The sequence below is a fragment of the Protopterus annectens genome, chromosome 4.part0, assembly GCF_019279795.1.
Source record: "Protopterus annectens isolate FY-2018-M chromosome 4.part0, PAN1.0, whole genome shotgun sequence".
Taxonomy (NCBI): Eukaryota; Metazoa; Chordata; order Ceratodontiformes; family Protopteridae; genus Protopterus; species Protopterus annectens.
This window is the reverse complement of record NC_056733.1, coordinates 1,318,005,944-1,318,023,524: the sequence shown is the minus strand read 5'-3', so window position 1 is coordinate 1,318,023,524 and position 17,581 is coordinate 1,318,005,944.

The window sequence follows — 17,581 nt, the reverse complement described above, 5'->3', positions numbered from 1 at the left end:
TTGTTACATTACACATTTCCTTGTTGTCTGCCATTCTTGCATGGATGTCTATGTATGCTCACCTGTGTTTCTTATGGCATTTTAATATGGTACTGCACATGCCTCACTCAGCATTGGCTACTCTTCTGTGGACCTGTTTTTATTTTGTATCCCCATGCTGACATCTAGTTCCCATGTGTGTCTTCACATATCTCAAATATTCCGCGTATACACATGCACACGCGCACACACACACATAATACTGCTGTATCCCCAACATTGCTGCATATTCAATGTATTCAATGGCTGCTGTGTAGTCACTGTCATTGATGCTTTGGATGACTGAATGAATTCTTACCTCTAAATGAGTCATATTGCAGAGGTAACCTGTGCCTTATATGTGACATTCCACATCAGGCAGGATATGAGACTTGTTTGCGTTTTTTTTTTTTTCTTTGCCAGTCCATGGGATGTTTGTAGTTATTCTTGCTGCTATATGCTGTTTATTGTGTTATACTACTCTGTTGCACATAATACAATGTGATGTGTGCTGCATCAGTGTTAGTGTACGGCCCCTGATTTTCAGTTATGATCATGCTGATACATGCCCAAACACTGGATGGGCCTAGAATTGTTATGTAACTTGCTATTTTGTAGCGACCTTACAATGATAATTATTTATATGATGATATCTTGCCTGTCCAACAGCACCTTCTGTTGTGCAGACCACTTGCATGCAACACATTTACCTGTGTGGTCTTTTTTGTGATATATCTTATAGTAAGACTGTGAGACTTCTTGTGGTAATGTATACATCCAGATGTATTCCGTGATGAGTATTGTGTATATGTTATTACTGGTATACCATATGCTTCTGTTGTGTATGATGTTTAATCTGGACAACTAATGGTGTCTTTCAGTCATGCTCTGTGCTGCTGCTTCTGTGAGGCAACACACAAACGTCACTGTTTAGTCTGTGTACATTTGTATGTGTGGCTTGTCATGACTGAAAGGTATGTGTCAGATGCTGCTGTGTTGCCTGAGCTACAACATATGGCCACATCCTCCATCACCCACACTTATTTCTTCTCACCCCTGTGACCTCATGATCATCCTGGGATAGCGTAACATCAGACATATGGGGTTCTTGGGGAAGGGCACCTACACCTGCAGCTGGCAGGCCACCATGATTTACAATACTCTGTTGTGTAGCATGGCACTCAGAGTGACCATCTGTGATGCCTTTTCTGGTGTGTATTATACTGTACCACCTGGATGTGTCCAGATATCTGACTCTTACACACCAAACACATGCTCAATGGTGTTTCATATTGAGGCGTGTGCTCTGCTGTATACATCCAAGGCAGGGGTTGATAGGGTTCTGTATGGGGTCATTATCAAGGCTTCAACAGATAACTGCAGTCTCCTGGTTTCAGGAGGATGAGAAGGAACATTTGTTCATCTTGCTCCTTGTGACAATGTCTGGCTACTGCTTACCATATACTGATGTTCATGTACTTACCTTGTAGGACCCCCCCCAGTATCTAACCATGTTGGAAAGCAGACCTCAGGGCACTTTATCTGAACATCATCATCGCATCATGCACACTTCCAGAGTGTGTTGCCATGATATTAGTAATGAGGCCTTCTGTGTTGCACACCACCTGATGGTCATCCCTTTCTTTTGATGTACTGTTTAGCATCAGGTACAACTGGGATTTTGTTTGGGACATGGGTTCAGTCTATTGCACTGAGGACATGTGGGATGTTGACTATGACATAGAACTGGTCCATGGCAGTTCTTCGCTCCATGGCTGTTGCTGGGAAGTGGATATATTCATCTACCATGGTCTACATAGCTGCCAAGAATGGTATGAGAATGTGATTGGCAGCTGTTGGGGACACCCCTACAGCATCTCCCATATGCCTCTGAAATGTCCCAGAAGCCAATATACCTAGAGTCAGGCACACTTTTGTTTCTACCAGTACTGGGTTACCCTACAGACTGTGAGCATACATGTGGGGTGCGCACGTCCTACAAACAGCCTGCACTAGCTCTCTATCTAATCTGTATCTATCTATTATTTCCTGTTCAGAGAGCTGGCTTAACTGTAGCCTGGCTCCAAGTCTAGCTGACTGCCTTCTAGGATGCCTTTGGGGATTGTCCTCTATTATGGCTGGCAGTACCCCAGTCTGCTGTAGTGCATTAAATGCCAAGTGCATTTTTTAAAGTTAGGTTTGTGGAATTCAAAGGCTTCTGTAGGAATTTGTGGAATATAGTGACATTAAAATGAAGCACATATGGCCTCTGCGAATTGCTTTCAGAAAGTTGTTGGCAAAGTAATTTGTCACATTTAACTTGTGTTGGGCATATCTGGTGGGTTTTAGAATCCAGCAGGCATGTGCAGACTCTGTGGTGCACGTCACCTGATGGCCTGCCCTTTCCTACACTGAATAGAAAATTACTTGGTCTTGTTTTAGCATACATTATAAAATTATGTCTATTGCTGATGCTTTGGCATCTTCCTTTGGCACGTTGTGCTGTATGCAACTTTCTTTTGTAATCTGGCCCATTGTATATAATAGTTTACTAATTGCTATGTTTCTCCAGAAAATGTATATACTATAAATAACTTATTATATCTGTAATGTGTCCATTTTCCTTTCTCTTCACAGTGTTAATGTTTCTAATGACCACAACACCTTTTCAAACTGTTTTGCAAATAAATATTGTACTTTCGCATCAATGGATTTGTTTAATATGATTTATTTATTATAAGCCAATATTGTCTTCTTTTGGTTTGCCTGATATTTATTGTATAAACGTTCCATCTTATTTTGTCTGCTTATGTTACTGCATTTTATTGTTTGCTCTTTTCTCTGTATTTAACTGTTTGGCTATTGGACTCAGGTGATGGCTGAAGGAAGTCTACCGACCAACCTACTTACCAAGTTATCTAAGCAAAATAAATCAATAAAAAATAAAATTCACCATATTATGAGTTTTAATAAATTAGTCTATAGACTAGGATATTTCTTTAGTACAGTTAAGGACAATTTGTATGCAAGAAGACATCCTAAAGCAGCTAATAAAGAGAAATATTACTGAGCATTTTGGTTCTGAGATTAAATTTAGTGTTTTTAGAACTTCATGGACATTGCTTGTCCATGTTCTAACTATTATCTACTTCTAGGAAGCAGGCTAAAGAAAAAAGCCTCATCTTGCATACAACATACTAAAATGAACACCATGACAGTTCCATTCATTTAATTTATCTATAGCTGAAGGATTTTTTCTTTATCATGGAGAACTTTACTTGGAATATTACAGGGGTGAATTGTCAAAAATTATAGTCCTTATAATAGCAATGTGACAAAATTTGACTCTGGTGTGCATGAGTTCATAATTTTGAAGGAAAAACAGTATAAATATGGCACGGAATGACTGAATAGTAAATGCCTTATACTATTAGAGAAAAAAAATGTTCTTTGTTTTCTATGCTGCATAAGTAGGATGGGGCCTGCACCTTAAATAGCACAATAGTACTTTTTGGTAAAAGGAGAGAAGGGGTGCTTGTATTTGGGAAGTGGATATATTCATCTACCTTGGTCTACAAGGTGGTTTGTTTGAAGTTAGCAGGAAGTAGAGTTGAGTATAGAAGAGGTTCATGCTTGGATGTGGTTAAATGGTGGAAAGAGGAGAAAGGAGTTATAACTACTGGTAGAACTTTTCTACAAATCAAGCAACTACTTGTAGAACCTTTCTATAAATCAAGCAACTACTTGTGAACTAGCTCAGCGATTTAGACTGGATCACAGTCTATTCCCAAACCAATCCTACAATAGTTTTGGTATAGTTCATTAAAGTTCTAGCAAATATTCAAGGCATTTTTTCCTATAATAGACAGGCAACTAAGGGGACATACATTTCCCTTGGCTGTCAAATAGAATAAAGCTTAATATCAAAGGAAGAGATAAAGTATGGAATGTTTGGAAACAAGATGCCTCAAATCTAAACCTCAGTTAAAATTACATTGCATTAATCGAATCAAACAGAATACTTACCAATAGGCCAAAAGCATGACACGTCAGATAAAAGCAAAAGACTTTCTTGTCTGGAAAGAAATAAATCAGATCACTGGTGACATTAGTAACACCACTACCAAATCCAGCAGCCAATCAGACAACACAGATCCTTTACTAATGAGTTCACAAACTATCTACTAACAAGCTTAAATAAATTAGCCAACACTTTTTTTGCACCCCCAATCAAAACAGTAATTCCCCCCAAATCTATTATTTAGCAAGTCATGCTGCCACCTTTCACTACTTAGCCACATAAGAAAACAAAGAAGTTCCTTACCTACTAAATTAAACTCAGCAGGTGCAAAATTCAATAAAAATTTAACATAAAGTCCTTAAACACTCATCAGAGAAAATTGTGAAACAGTTTATGTACATTTTTAATCTCTCACTATTAGTATAGTTCTACCTCTGTTTAAGCACTCAGTCCTTATTCTTAGTCCTAAAGGTCTGAGGTCCCTCATGACTTAAGGGTTGTAGACCAATTTTGAGTCATTATCCCATTACTAAAGCTTAATAAAAACTCATCTAACAGTTGTTTAAACAAATAAATAGCTCTGGTCTGTTTTTTGACTGACAGCAAGGCTTTAGAAATTAATTTGGTAGCTAGGCAACATTACTTGCAGCACCAGTAGCAGCATTAATGATGGTCTCATTACAGCAAGTATTTTTGTGGTTATGACACATACCTTTGATACTGTAAATCATAGTCTCTTGCAGAATAAACTTCAAAAACTCAGTTTTTGTAAAAAAAATTATAATCTGATTAAAAAATGCATTGCAAGATAGACCATTTCAATATTTGCTAATAATTTACTATCTGAAAAGGGAACCCTGAAAATGGGAATGCCTTAATGCTCACTTCTTGAACCTGTACTGTTCTGCCCATTTCTTAGTGACATGATTTTTCTTCTCCTTGAATCGTGCAACCCCCCCCCCCCTCCATTCAACAACATAATGGTCAGTCACAATTCTTCAAAATTTGCAACTGGCTCAACCATATTAAATCTTGAATTAATAGCACAAACACTAATGTCATGATCTTTGCTACAACTAAATATTAAACTCACCTTCTCCCATAAACTTAACAAACGTAAAAGGGAATCTTATACTAAATGTCAGGTAGTAGAAATATCTTGGTACAACACTAGACTCATTACTTAACTTCAATATACACACATATGACATTACCTCCAAGGTTTTTCCCAACTAAAATTATGTTACTGACTCTCATGCCTTCTCTCCCTATTAACATGGATGATCTTAGCTATAAACTTCCTAACACCCAAGATTCCCCTGACTGCCCTTCATTCAGCAAAAAAATAAAATGCTTAGATTTGCTGTTCTTGTTGATCATAATAGCTACCACTGTTCCCTACTTGAAAATAAAAATCCACTAGTTGACTATTACTAGCAGATCCACTTTCCTCTTATATTTAATTCATAAATATCTTCATCTTGGTTATCATCTATTTCTTACACAGTTATGTCTCATCAGAAAACAAAACTACCTCCTTAGAAATGTCAAAACAATACATTCACTTTGGTCATACCTAGACTGAAACTAAATACAGGAGAAAAAAGCCCTCTCTGGAGTGGGCCTATCTGTATGGAATCAGCTACCTACAGACACAAAAATACTGAATATTTTCAAACATTAAAAAAACACTTTAGACAGCATTTGGAAAATAAACTTAAGTGCTCCTGCCTAGGAGACACTGGATAATTTTGTAGCTTGTTAACAAGAAGTTACTGCAGTGGCTCTACTTGATGGAGGCACTGGGAACTAACTTCGGGTGGCACAATGTCAGGGCACTTCTATGGGCTAGGCTTGTAAAGGCTCCAGGGCCATTAGCCTAGTACACACCTCTGAACCTATGAACCTATAAGTACTCCCATGTAAATTATACTTTTCTTGCAAATATTGTAATTATTTGAACTGAAATGTACTTTATTTTTCCCCTCATGTATTGTAACTTTGAATTCAAAATCAAATTGTGTTTGACATGCTGTTTTCAACAAAGCTATATTGTACTCCTATACCATGGTCGGGCTGAAAGGGATCAAAAGAGCAACATGCTTACTTGATAACCAAATTGTTAAAGAAAATAAATAAATCAAATAAAAAAGGATGTGGGAAGTGTGATCATTATATGTTTTATACAGGTTCAGGGTCTGAAAACCTCAAAACTGGGCCAGAAAAAAGAAAGATGATTAAGAATGTGGACAAGGAAAAGACAGTAGGGCTGGGAGCATACATCTCCATTTTTTGCACAAGAATTTTAACCAAAGCCAAAAGTAATTAGGAGAGAAAGGCCCAAAACTGGGAACAATTTTAAATATAACTCCAATCCACTTAAAAGTTAATATTACAACAAGTTTTGCAGTGACATGCAGTTTTGAACAATAAGAAATATATAGTTCTAATGACCATCACTATTGGACTAATTGTAATCCTCAAGGATATACTAGAAAAATCAAAACATTTATGATGGACAAGGTGAAGCAGGTATAGCTGATAAGTATGGCTAGGAGTATAAACATTACATATATTCCTATCTTGCAGATGGGAGGTGGCCATGGGATTTAGGATGTGGACTCTGACTAAGGAAGGAGGGGTAGACTGAATTTCACCCTATGAGGGTTTGGAGATGGTGTGTGCGTTTTTGTCTGGATTTGGAATGGGAAAAGGAAAGGGAAGAGAATGCTGATAGAAGTGGATATTAGCTTGATTAAAGATGACAGACTTGCATGAGTTAGGTCACAGGGAAGGAAATGGTTAAGAATAATTGTAAGTGTGTAGTAGCTAAGAGATGCCTGCAGCAATATGACCTTTCTTGTGGTAAGGATGGGCTGCAGTGGCTGGTAGTTGTCACTGATGGAGGAGGACATAAGTTTGCCAATTAGTTCCATCCAAGGGTCATCTGTTTCTAGCTCCAGAAAAGTAGTAATGTGACACAAATTATATGGGAGAGATAGGGGGAGGAGGTACTGGTATTGTTGAGGATCTGTAACTTGGAATGTTGGTGGACACCCTAATGTCAACTGCCATAAAAAATGAAATAAAAAAAAAATACAAAGTGTATTTGCATTGTGTGCAGTGTGTATTGTTACCACTGTTCACAGATCTATTTGTTTTTCTGAAAGGAAGCAGTGAAATAACAAATGAGCCACTGAAATGTACTTCAGCTTCGAACTTTCAAACACTAAGCTCAGACTGTACCTTCTAAAAAGCCACAGCAATGGTCACTTTAATGTGATCAGCCTCAGCCAACCATTTGCTTTCTTCCACTGACTGTATCACATAGTTTTCAATCTTCCATCTCAAAAATACAGAACACATCACTACCTTTAACAATATGAAAGGAAAGGTAGAATATGGAATATTTACTAACAACTTCATTAGGAAGCTCACAGCATGGTAAATAAAATAACTGCTTCTACAGATTTACAGAAAAATTATTTTGATGAACTAATGTGATTCAATATTATCTATCGGGTCCATTTGTTAAAAAATTGTAACAATGAATATGAGATAGACTCTTTTAATGTGGAGCACAATAGAAATGTTAATATTCAAACTTACGCACTGAAGAATATCTGTCTATGAGGTACAGCTGAGAACTATGCTGCATACCCATCCCCAAGCAGCCAAACACTTTTGGCTACTAGTCCTGATTAACAAAATTAGTAAAAAGTAGACACAGTCAAGTGTTTCAAATCATTGCTTCAGAGTTGAAGACACTGCTATTGTGGTACCATCTTAACTCTTAACTCAGGAACCAGGGCAAAGCCAAAACATAATAGCAAACAACGAAACAGAATCAGGAACAGATTTTAAATATTGGTTTTGTATATTTATAATATCGCTAGTATGACACATGTTATAATAGGAAGAATTTTCTGAAGGCTATGTCTGAAACTCACATTTGGTATTATTTAGTGACTGCAGTCCACAACACTTTACCAGAATGTCACAAATCTTATGAGGAACAGATCATAAATATTTGGAAAAAAATCAGGAAAAGTTAAGAATTACACCATTTACACACATGCGCATGTGCCCACACACACACACACACACACACACACACACACACACACACACACACACACACACACACACACGCACACAGGCATCAATTACAACTACTTGCATGACAGTACTCCTCATATACCTGCTTAAGATCAAGCGACTGTATGCATTCATAAATAATGGTCCAGAAATGTATCTCGGCTCACTGCTGTCAGAACTGTACAGTGTAATCTATTACAACTCCCTTCTGTCCTCTGATATTCTTAGCCCAAGAATCAGAGACAAAAACTTAAAATCAGGAAGAGATTTTTAATATTCTCTTATTTATAAAAAAACATGCTTTGTATTAACAGGCATAGTCTGAAGGATACAAAGAATGAAGCTCACAGGTGTATCATTATTTAGTGGTGCAATCCACAACTTCTCAGAAAGCCACAAATTTGACAAGGAAGATGAAACTGCCTACTAATTTATTTACTCAAGAATCAAAGTCATAAATAATGTGAGAACAAATTTTAAATACTATTCTCAGCTAAAGCGTCTTCTGCGTGGAGACATGCGTGAATGGGCGTACCTTCGTTGAAGGTTGTGAGTCAGGCCTGGCAAGTCAGTACATAAAAATCTACTGCCAATCATTAGCGGACCGGAGTTCCACTGTGGCGACCCCTAACCGGGAAAAGTCAAAAGATACAACATTTATCTGTTAACCAGGAAAACTCAATGGGGCAAGTGTTCCTTTCTAGAGGCACTGTCTGGTTAAGTGACTTGTTCAAAATCACACAGTAGGCACAAGGGGGTAGTTCCTTAAAGTCTTAGAGCTTTAAGTGCCAAAACAACTCTAATTTACTTACACATTTAACAAACTAACATGATTTGGATGGATATGCATTTTCTTAACAGTGAGAACTATGAAAATCTAAGGACTACCATTACTGACTGAAACTGTCAGTGATTTACCAGAAAAAAAGAAGTTAAAGAAGGTTAAGGAATATACATGGACAAAATTAGAGATTTTCTAAAATATCAGAGACAAATAAAGGTAAGCTACTCTAGTTCATATAAAAACCTATCAGAACAGGTTTTACATCAACATTAATTTTCTGAACAAGAACTATGAAACTATAGTCTATGACTGTCTGTAAAATTCTTAGTGATTTATTATAAAATAAAAAAATATAAAAAATAACCAAGGTCAGGCAGTTAGAACAGAAGATTAAAGCTCTAAGTTCTTAATGATCTGCATCCTGAAGTAAAGATTACAGGGTTTAACTATTTCTACCTCCATTGGCCTACTGTGTAACTTTGAGCAAGTCACTAAACCAGACAGTGCTCCCACCCTTTAGGTTTTAAAAAAGACATAAGGGTACATTTTTTTAACAAAAGTATATTTTCTGAAATAACTAATATGGGTTTGCCTACAAAATGAAGGCAAAAACCACTTGAAAACACACACCCACACACACACACACACACACACACACACACACACACACACACACACACACACACACGCACACACACACTTCACTTAGCAGATCATATAAAGGATTTTTGAGTAATCAGAACTTGGAGTCAGGTGCTATAAGACATAAATCAGGTGCTGCAGCAGTCCCATGGTACCTTGTTGCTGACTACTGAACAAGGAAGCACACTGCGTCAAAGAAACAAAAAAGATTTGGGATTTTATTGAGTACACTGTTTTACAGCTGGAGCACATGCCCCAGTGTGCCCTGGCATAGTGCCACCCTTGGTAACTAGGTATATGTTTGGCAAGCCTGTTTCTGTACAAGAGACTAATTTGTCTCAGTTCGGTATCTGAGACAAGAATGAAAGTTTGGTTTAGTTTGTTCATGATGCCAGAGCAAGTACTGTCCATTCTTCACAAAAACTTTCACATTTTAGTGCTTCTAATCCAGTAGACTCTATATTGCATAGTGGCTATAAAGGTTTTTATACATGCTACAACAGTAGACTGGATTCAATAAACCCTATATGGCTCACTAAAACCATGTGCAAGTCATGCCGCAAAGGGCACATATTAGCACACTGATTTTTATTCAGTAAGCAGCTCTACACAATGTGTGGAGCTGCACAAACATGGTAAACATTGAGGGATGCTAATTACAATGTCAGCAGCTGAATTGTATGCTAAACAATCCAAGATGGTAGAGATATTCAACAAGTTATAAAGCAATAGGGTGCACTTAGTGTAGGTTTTTGCCTTGAATTCCAAAACCTATTGGAATGCAGCCACAAAAAGTACGGAAATGAATGCTAGTGGTTGCTTCTGCTCTTCTGTATATGTATGTGCAACAGGCTGAAGTCTATAATGCTGCTGATAGACTTCAGGCAAGAAGGAGAAGGGTGCTTAGACCTTGTTTAACTTTTCATGATCTGCATGAGGTGGAAATAGTAGAGTGCTACAATGTGGACAGAGACACACTCCAGGAGCTCTGTAACCTTTGTTGTCCTCAACTAAGAGCAAGGGAAAACTGAGGGTAACCTGTATCTGTGGAGACCAAAGTATATGTAGCACTTAGCACTTAGAATTTTAGCTACAGGAACCTTCCAGAGACCAACAGGGGACATGCTGGGGGTGTCACAGCCATCAGCATCCAGGATCCTCCATCAATTCCTGAATGCTATACTACAGCATGCCAGTGGCTATATATATATATATATATATATATATATATATATATTGTCCCCATACCCCTGAGGACAGACTTACAATTATGCAGGATTTCTACCCAGTAGCATACATTCCTGAGGTCTTTGTTGCCATAGACTGCACATACACTAATATCAAAGCATCATGTGGGGAACAGGGAAGACTATACATAAACAGAAAGGGTGTCCACTCCATTAACTGCCAGGTCATGTGTAATGCTGAAGCAATCATCCTGAATGTGTGTGCTAACAACCCACAGTAGTTACCATGACTCCCATAACTGGCACAGTTCACAACACTAACAGAGGGTTTCCAGGGGGAATATCCTACAAGGCCATTTACTGGGGGATGCAGGGGGTGCACTCAAACCATAGCTAATGACACTCATCAGAAATGCACACACCCATGGAGAAGCATTATAATGAGGCACACGCTCAACAAGAAATATCATAGAACATGACAATGGGCTGCTGAAGTCAAGACTTTGGTGCCTAGATACATCAGGGGGAGCCCTGCAGTATGATTCCAGTACTTTTGCCAAAATTATGACTGTCCATGCTCTTCTACACAGTATTATCCTGAGAAAACAGCTGCAACATGAACACCAAGGGTAAACAGCACACATTCTACCACCACTGGCAATGCCACCACAGCCACATGCAGAGGAGGACTCAGAGAGGAAATCAGCAGCTACTGTGAGTGTAGGTAAATGTAGGCGTGCACAACATGCACTCGACCTGGCCAAGAGGCAATGGAAAACACACATGCTGACCACCTATGTCCTATGAACATACTTACAGTAAAAGTGATGCCAGGCAATGGTCGCAAACTTTACCTACCCATGTAATGGCTGCGTACTGCTAACATCAGAGAGAGTCAGCCCTGAATTACAACAGTTGTAAATACAGGACTATCATGGTTAAATGTTGAACCTGGAACAGGAAAATAAATGGGTAAGAACACATATGAATGTCAGATACTTGCATACTGTTACTTGAAGATATACCTAAATAGAATATGAGAGAGCTGTCCAACAATGACAGCACTATGTGACAGTCCTGACTTAATGTTGATAGATTTCTGCCATTTATCAACTAACATGCCTCATGCATCTAAAATACCCACAACAGACAGTCCAAAGTCTAATTATCCCTTCATTTACGCAAGTAGAGAAATAAGCCTCACTGATGTATTAATGATTTTAAGGTAGTAATCACAACAGTAAAAAGGCTATAAGAAATCAATAAAAATTTTAAAATAGCTTCACCAATATACATATATATATATATATATATATATATATATATATATATATATATATATATACTAAGCACTCAGTTGCTATGCACCCTGTGCATCAGAAAACAATACACGCGTATCCCTGAATCCAAAAGATAGAAGCAAGGTGATGGCAGAGTTATCATCATTTGGACAGGCCAAGGCTGACACAAAAAGTAAGTGAGTGTGTGTGTGAGTAAGTAAGACAGGCAGGCAGAAACTTAGCTAATTATCAGATGGCCACTGAGAAAAAATGACTTGCAAGGCTCATGAATGCCTCATGTACCTGTTATGTGTGTGTGTCTGTCTGTATGGGCACTCAGTATGAAAGGTGTGTGTGAGTGCCTGCATGAACACAATGAAGCTCTGTGCTAGCTCTATGTACTGGCATGTCAGACAAGTGTAAGCTATGCATGGCAGATGTATCAGTTCATTGTCATCACCCCCAATCATGAGAACTGGCTCTGCCAGGAGTTAACACTAGCATGTCCACTGGTCAGATGTGCTGGTGCTACCTGAATGTGAGCAATGTCTGCTGGATGATTGCTCCACATAACTATTCCCAGGTCTATGACCCCATGGCCTACCACGTCTAGGTATGGACACCTCAACCACTGATGGAGCAGTAGAATTAGTGCCATTATTAGACCGGGATCAGGAACAGGCCATGCTGGCTAACAGCAGATGATGTTGCAGACCTACAGCCACATGGTTACAGTCCCCATCTCAAAAGATGTTCCATTGCAGACACTGCCTGTACCATCATGTCATTTATCCAAAACATTGAATCAGCTACACAGTGGAGGCAGTCATGCATGTCAGCTTGTACCACATAAAGAACCTTAAGCATGTCCTCGGAGGCCCTAGTGGAACATGCTTATGCCTCCAGGACAGTCCTTAACATGGCATGTAATGACACACCAGGATCAAGTGGATGGTGGACAACAGGCCTCCTCTAAGCACCCCTACCAACCTTCCTGCTTGGCATCTCACCCACACTTTTGCTATGGCCAGAGTCAACCAGCACTGAAGCTGCAGTAATCACACTACCCTGATTGACTGTGTCAATCTCAACCTGTCAGCTATCTGAGGGCTCAGTGGAAAGGGTATGAGTAGGCATACTGACCTGTGTCTGAAGTAAATCCAGGGGCATGTGTGAATCACAATCTCAGTGTCAGATTAAACCTCTGCACCCTCTGACTGTGCCCCTATTTGTAAAACATTGTAATCAGACCCTACCGATACTCTGACATCAGGTCGCAGGAGTCCTGCACTTCTACTGTCAGGATCACCTGTGATAATAAGCAACAAACACAGGAATGAAATTACCACTATGCTAAATATTAAATAAACAGATGATAAAATATTAACACTGGTTACACAATCACAAATGATACAGCAATACAGATACGCATTACTCCCTCCTCACACATACAGATAATTGTATATCTAAATAATGCATAGTAATAAGCAAATAAACATTTGCTTATCATGTGCAGATGTCACCACACTTTGCAGGGAGGATGTTCCTGGAAGAAATGAAGTAAGGAGAGGACAGCAATTAAGCATCACAATTAGGGTTGCCACCTTTCGTTGTGGCTAAAACTGGAGTAAAGCCACACCCCTCATATCATGCAGAACCCTGCCTATTCCTGTTCCTTCTCCCACTTACGTTCCACTCATTTTGTGATGTCACTGTGGCATCAACGGATGGGAACACCCTCTTTTTCCAATTCCTGATGCCTGCTGTCAGACAATTTACTATGCTTTTCTGTAAAAAAGCATAGTAAATCAGCCACTTTAACAAACTCCAATAGTCTGTTTCCTTTTTTGAAAAAGAATACTGGAGTTTGTACAGTGTTTTCCAGACTACCGGAGAATCAATTTGATTTCTGGATAGTTTGCAAAAAAAACGGATAGGTGGCAACCCTAATCACAATGGGAATCATACAGGGTGACAGCGAATACACAATCAGCTATATGTGCTTTAAACGCTGAATCTGAAACTTGTCTGAGATGTCCACCCTCACCCATGTGTAGTGAACAACTCTGTTGGATAAATCTATTACTTATCAACAGGTAGAGAGCGAAACAATTTTTATCACAGGAAGTAGTAGTCATATTATTTGTTTTATTCTATAAGCAGATATAAATGTTGTCATACGTAAGCTAAGCTGGAAGCTGCTCTTGAGACACATTTGTCCTCCCAGCCACATCGGCACTGACATCAGGAACACATTGTGCCATTTCCACTGAGCTGTCTGGATCTCTGACAGTGGACAGGAACTCCTTATTTGGTGTCAGTTGTGGCTCAGTAACAGGACCCCCCCATAGCCAACTATTCTTGGGCAACTGCAACTACCCTTCTATGGGCTGATGAAATCATATCTGTGCCCCAATGCCATATCTGATCTTAATTGTGGCTGTGACCACCAACTACTTTTACATTGTTGATTAACTGGTTCCAAATCTCCTTTTTGTCAGCCATATTCCCACAGCCTTTCTCAAGCAGAAAGGCTCCATGCCATCTCAGAGCCTCTATAATGACCTTATTTTCAACGTGATTGAAAAAGAGTTTTCATGGATGTGTAAGCTTGGGTGTCATAATCCTATGTGACATAAAACAGAGAAGGATAAAACAAATAAATATCAAATAACTAATGTATTCCTTACAAAAATAATCAGACTGTGTACCATTTTTGTCAACATTTAACACTTGAAACACACTTTTCATTTAGCACAACTGAATGTCAGATGGTTGTCCCACCTCCCCCTCATACACAAACAAAGGTTTGTACAAACCAAAGAATACAACATAAGTAATGTATATATGTTTTCCACATAAATATTAGGATATCTAAACATTTTCAATAGAAACACACTTGAAACACACCTCTTTTGGGACAACAGAATGGTAGGCGGCTCCCCCAAACACCAAACAAATGAATGTTTGTATAAACCAAGGAATACCACAGAAGTAATGTATATATGTTTTCCACACAATTGTCTGGATATCTACACTTTTTTCAAAAGAAAAGTCAATTTATGAATGCCAGTCACTTTTCACTGTGCACATAACTTCTGTGGAGGTTGCCTTGGACCATCACAAAAGCATAACACTAGTGTCAGTGACATATACATTACAATTTCTCTCCAATAACATAGAAAACTGAAAAATCAAATGTTAAAAATATAGTTGTGTTGAAAGTATAACCTGTCTGTCTAACAAATGAAAATGCCTGCCAAAACTGCCTATGCCAACAGTGAAGTATAAGAAATGCATACAGATAAAAGTTCCATTTTCTCCTGGGTATATAAATACATTTGTAACATTTTACAAAATCTAGAATATACTCAAATAACACATGCAAAACTAAGGCTTCTCAACAGAGGAATCACCTTCAAAGGAGTACCAATCTTTTGTTTTGTCCAAATACACAAGTCTCCTCACCTTCAAGTTCCCTGGCTACACTGTTATCTTTTTATAGTGTAGAGGCAGCCCTCTGAGCACTGTGAAGGTGCAAATAAGGTGTAAACTCATTAGAATTACTGAATGCCAAACTATTGACTTTGTGTAGCAGATGTGAACATAGTGTAGGCTGTACACTGTTAGGTGCCAATGGCTTACAACTGTGAATGATTAGTGTGAGATAGAAGTAAAGCACAGCAGCAATTCAGACACTATTCATTGGAGTGGGTGTGTCAGTGAGGATACACTTATAAAGTGTGGAACTAACTTCACAAATATAAAATAGCGCTACATTTTTGCACACATATTCATAAATGGTTGTGATCACTCACTGCACTAAATATTTTAGCCAACCAATTGTGAATATACAAATTAATGGCCTGTTAATACTGTAGAGGAAGTGTGAATTGATTGTATGTACATGAATTGACTGCTGTTGCAAAGCAGTGCCTTTGGCAAAGAGAGATAAGACCTCATTCTGCTTTTTTGTAATTCATTGCTCTGATAGTTCAAATCTAGAGCTATGTAATTGTTTAACATTTTTTTTGTCTTTAACCTTTGTGCGGTGCTTGGCTTAGTACAAATATGGTTAAATGTATAAACATTTAAAAATTACTGTCAGTCGCCTTAAGGAATGCAAATGTGCATATTGTCAATGTGCAATGGTCAACAACTTGGATAATAACGAGACCAGAAATTACACGTGACCCAAATGTATGTGTAAGACAAGGTGTAAATGCATTCATGTACACAATAGATAAGACAGGTAAAGCATGGTTCAGGTTCCACAGTAGTTATTTTTACTGAAAAAAGAATCATAATGAACATTAACAGAAGGAGTATATATTCACTATTACCTGTTATATTTGCACATTGCTCACTTGTCCACAAATATGCTTTACTGCTTAAGGAAAAAAAGTGAACAATTTTATTTGTTTTGCCTTTCTTCATGCAAACAGGCTGAGTTGATGCACTGCCATCAGGACTCTGGACAGTACTGAGTGTAAAAAAATACACCTATTGCATAGTTTACCCTGTTACACCAGGTATATATTTATGGCTATAATCCATTTAAACTGTGGTTCTAATCCCACACACTCCACTTTTTATTAAGGGTATCCCACTGTAATTTTCACAAGAATTGGAATATAAAGATAATTATACATAACAATACTGCATATCAGATTGAGAATACACAGGGTATCATATCTATTATATGTGTAAATGGTGTAACATGATAATGATGATTATGCAATTATAAATGTATTTTCAGGCCTGGGGTGGACTTCATAGTTTACTGACAGTCATCTACATACCTCCCATAACACAAGTATAACAGTGAAACAGAATGTGTTGTGTGGTCTGAACCAGAACTAAAGAAGCTACTCATAAAATAATGCAAGTGTATGCATTTCCAGTATATTTTCACACATTACTCCTGTGTCACATCTGAGAATGTGTAAGTCTGGATGTTGTCACATCACACACATACATGGTTAACTGAAGTATAGCACCAGGTACTCTTTAGGGTATATATTAGTAATGACCATATTTGGCAAACATTTATTCTGTGGCAATGAGGAAAAACAACTTATGTAGAAAAAATATGTGTTCTCTTTTTTAGATAGGTTTGAATCCCACATTGTACAAATTACTTTTATCAATGTGTAAGGTCCCACCAAATACGTGTCAAGTCATAAAATTGATCCCCCCCCCTCAAATTCAGGTCTTAAAAGCTAAGTCATTTAACATATCAATGTTGACCACTGGACAAAGTGTTGTAGGGTATTGCAGCACACATGCCATAAATTAATGCCAAATATCACATTGGGGGGGATTCAGGAACCCTCCGTGTAGGAGGAACGAAGTCCTACTCGGAGTCTGCTGTCTAAGAGTTAGACTTCAGCGCATCATACATATGCATGAGGGCATGCTGACTCAACTCCCAGGCTAACACGGAGTGTGTAGGAGTGCAGGGGGCATGTCAGACTGCCGAGCAGTCCAAATATCCATGCCCCTGCAAGTGCCTAACTCTGCAAATGTCAGCAGATATGAGCAAGTCCGC